Source organism: Balaenoptera acutorostrata, chromosome 16, assembly GCF_949987535.1.
Source record: "Balaenoptera acutorostrata chromosome 16, mBalAcu1.1, whole genome shotgun sequence".
NCBI classification, from domain to species: Eukaryota; Metazoa; Chordata; class Mammalia; order Artiodactyla; family Balaenopteridae; genus Balaenoptera; species Balaenoptera acutorostrata.
Window position 1 is genome coordinate 14,460,930 of NC_080079.1, and position 4,032 is coordinate 14,464,961.

The window sequence follows — 4,032 nt, forward strand, 5'->3', positions numbered from 1 at the left end:
TTTTATGTTTATCTAACATGAGCTTAGGTTTTAAAAGGCTGAGAAACAATAACTTGACATAAATTATACTTCTGTTCCTGAGACACACTGCTTGTTCTGAAGAGCTGCAGAGTCAACACAACCTGACGGCTCTGTTAAGCAGGGAATTTCTATTATTCACTCTGATCTGAGGAGCCTGGGGAAACAGACACACAACTCCACCAGGTATCTGAATTTTCCTCAACTTCTGCAGGAACATTTATGATCCACCTCCTCCAGCCCTAGCCATAGTGCAGAGTTCAATGCCTCTTCTGTAATTGGATCTTTACACAATTTGCCCCTTTCCTCCAATCTTCCTGGAGCACAAACCCTAGTAAACCTTCTTCAAGTCACCTTTCTCCTCTTAGTCTGCCATTCAGCAACTAGATTTGAAGCCAGTCAGTATTTTGTTTTACCTACAACTCTAACTGGTATAGCCCTTTCAAATTTATAAAGTGATTACATATATAATCCTTTGAATGAATAAAAGATCACCAGTTAACTTGAGAGCTGTAAGTAAGGTGTAGAAATTACCCATCTCTCATGGAGGGGGTCAATCCCCACTGCCCAGTGGACAGGAACCTGAATCCCATCAAGTGTCCCGACCTAGGTACTAGTTTACAGGAAATACACAGGAGAGAGGAATGTACTAAATGATACCAAGGGGATCCCATCAGTTGAATGTGAGAAATTTTACAGGACAAGTAACCTGGTTTATTTAACAACTGGTGTGGAAGAAGGGGGAGGGGAACTCTTATAGATGAAAAGAGACTTAGGGACATGTTAATCATATGCAATTTGTGGATCTTGCTTGGATCCCAATTTAAACAAACCAACTGCCCTAAGAGCTTTTTCAGGCAATCTGGAAGATTTAAAAACAAATTGAATGTAAGATGATATTAAGGAATTATGGTTAATTCTTTTGGTTAACCTTAAATTCATTTAAAAATTATTGTTAAAATAGATATTATGATTATGTTCAACAAATTTATTGTTTAGAGATTCATACTGATATGTAAATGGGAGAGATGGTATCACACGTAGGATCTGGTTTAAAATAGTTCAGCAAAAACAAACAAACAAAACAAAAGCAGGGAGTGTGTGTTTGTGGACACACTTATAGAATTGGCAAAATCTGAAAATCATTTAACTCGCTGACAAGTTCTTGCGAGTTCTATTTAACCAATTTCTCTGCTGCTGTGAATATTTGAAAATTTCTACAACAAAAAGTAAAAAGAAAAAACAGTGCTGAATTCTGTTGAGGGATGGAATGAATGAGTAAAACTTTCCATTCAACTTCGTACCTGGCAGTCACTGGAAACGTGAGTGAGAGCTATTTTCAGGTCAGATGGGACTAAAGGGGAAAACAGGGTTGAGAATGACTTTTTTTCCCCAATGGGAGAGACTTAGACTTTAAAAAATCTAAAGCAATGAGAGCTTGAATGTGCAAAGGAAAGAAAATGTAACCAATAGGATAGGATTCCCAAGAAGGCTAGAGAGAGTGAGATCCAATGCACAGAGGCAGGCATTGGCCTTGGGTGGGAGAAGGGGCAGCTTCCTTATTAGAAAGAAAAAGGATAAAACGGATGCAGATGTAAGTAACTGACATGTTTGGATTAAAAAGAGGAGAGATTTGCTCTCTGATGACCTCTGTTTTCTGTATAAAGTAGGTGGAGAGTTTGGGGTAAGAGGTGTCAAAAAGCGAAAAACAAACAAATAAACAAAAAACCAAAAAACAGGTAGAATTTCAGGACAGTGTTGATGATCAATTTATAGTTATACATGTCTTCTCTGAGACATGACTGTCCCAGTAGCCCTCAACTATTTGAGTGCTGGCCTAGAGGAAGAGGAACACTGGGTGTGCTCAGGTTGAGGTTTTGCCCAACAGGATGCAAAAAAAGGGAGTTTAGGGTGTTAATAGGCATTATTACTAAACTAAATTATCATGCAACTTAAGCTGGGTGTGAAAGGAAATGGGTTGGTGGGTTTCAAGAAAGTAGAAAGGTAATGGAACAGAAGTCACAAGGTCTGAGAAGTTCACTCCGTCGGCCTGAAGGGAAAGCAGTTGTGGTCCAAGAGGGGGATGCTCCCATGTGCAAGTTTAGAGGAGGGCATTTGTGGGTAATGTGAAGACGAGGTATGAGTGTGAACTGATGGCAATGGGCAGTGGAGAAAGTGATGGCTAATGGGATTGGAAGTCACTTTTCAGCATTAAGGGCAGTTCGCTCAAGAAGCAGAAGAATTTCCTAACAGCCTTTGCCCGCAGTACTCTGCTATAGTAACGCAGGGCACTCAGAGAGCAAGGGAATCATTTTTTTAAGAGCTTTCCTAGGCAGCAATACACACAGAAAATAATGTTGTCACCTTGAACTTTCAGATCTGCCTGGATAGCTCATGCACTATTTTTCATACGACGTTCTTATAATGCAAAAAAGGGGACAAATATTAAGAACAATGGGACAGAAAGTCTCTAGTTTATTAAAATAGGGTTCCCAGAAGTTAAGTGAGTCCAATTTGTCGTTTCAAGCTTAGAAAGAGCCAGCCCAGAGACACCTCGAACAAGGAAGCAAGCCAGGACACACAGAGCCTAGGGCAGCATCCTGATTCATAATTCTTCCTCCCAGTTGGCAGCCCCCTCCTGAAAGGAAGAAAGGCTGAGCAGAGAGCAGTGCAGGCTCGGGGCAGCTGCTCTAACAGGAGGTTTCCATCCCCCAGAGCCATGGACCAACTCCACTGCCAGGCTGCTCAGGAGTACTGGGGCTGCGATGCGGTTACTCAGTAGGGTTCAGACCCTCCTACAGGGCTGTGCGTGGCCCCCCTGTCCCTGGGCTGGCACGGGCCTCAGGCTGATACGGCACCAGGGAGGCAGGATGCTCAGCCGGATCATGCCAAACACAGGCTTATCGCCTCTCCTCCTTCCACTAAGCCTTGTTCTCCAATCCACCTTCTATCTCCTCCTTGCTCAGCGGGAGGGTCACCCCACTTTGTTCTCTGCTTTCTGCCACAACTCAAGTTCACGTACACCCATGGGTCTCTTCTTAAGGTTCAGTTGGCAACAAGGCACAAGGAGAATCAAGAAACCCTCTGCAGAGTATCTGTCATCATTTCTTTTCAACAATATTCATAGCACAGTGCTATGGGCCAAACACTGAGCCCAGTGATAGAGAACAGAACAAATAAAAACACTCATCTTTTATTTTCACTGGATGAGGACAACTGAATTAGACGAAATTGAAGCAAAATAAAAGAAAAAACACAAATGACACATTTAAATATTACAGTATTGTTATTATAAACACAAAGGGTTAGTCAAGGGCTTTAGAAATGAAATGCTGCTTTTAGGTTAAATAAAAATTTGCAACGGGACCTTCAAGGCCCAGGGAGATGAGTAATTCTGTGGTAGGGGGTTTCTAGAAGAAGGGGCTGATGATCCTCAGGGCCCATTACTAACTGATACATACATCATAGATAAGCTCCAAAATCTCTCTTACCTCACACACTCCCTGAAGACCAAGGAACACCTTGCAAATACTAATGCGCTCTCATTAGTTTTTATTATTAATCGATAGATGTATCAACCTACAGGGTTATCATCTACTATACATCATGAACTATAGACATAATTTGCCTTAGCGAGGTTTAACAACATAGTAAATATTCTTCAAATCATTTTAGAACAATGATTATTCCACCTGGAAATACTCTAAATGTACTTCAAACACTCAACCAGACAGAGGCTCATTTTCTGATGAGTTTACATCACCCTACTTGTAACACCTCCTCTTATTCAGGGAAATACTAACTCAGCTCTATTTTGTCACTGATACCCAGAATCCCAGGGCTCAGTCTGGTTTTAAGGGACAGATAAAAGCTTGTCAATAAGAAAAACATTCTATATAGAAAAAAGGCAACTGTACCTTTCTATCTCATTTACAAGGGCCAAGTTTGGTCTGGATACCAGCTTAATTTTTCCATTGCTCCCATTAAATAAATCCATCGAGATTATATCTGGAA

The 4,032-nt window shown here is 41.1% G+C and overlaps 1 protein-coding gene across 1 annotated transcript in view; it reads right to left on the reverse strand.

Moving 5' to 3' along the window:
* LOC102997661 (pancreatic triacylglycerol lipase) overlaps window positions 1-3,949 on the reverse strand; it is a 61,626-nt gene extending 57,677 nt beyond the window's left edge. The window contains exon 1 of the mRNA XM_007173149.3: window positions 3,936-3,949. The gene's annotated coding sequence lies outside the window, so the exon portion shown is untranslated. The remainder of the gene's footprint in view (window positions 1-3,935) is intronic.
* Between the last annotated feature and the right edge of the window lie 83 nt (window positions 3,950-4,032).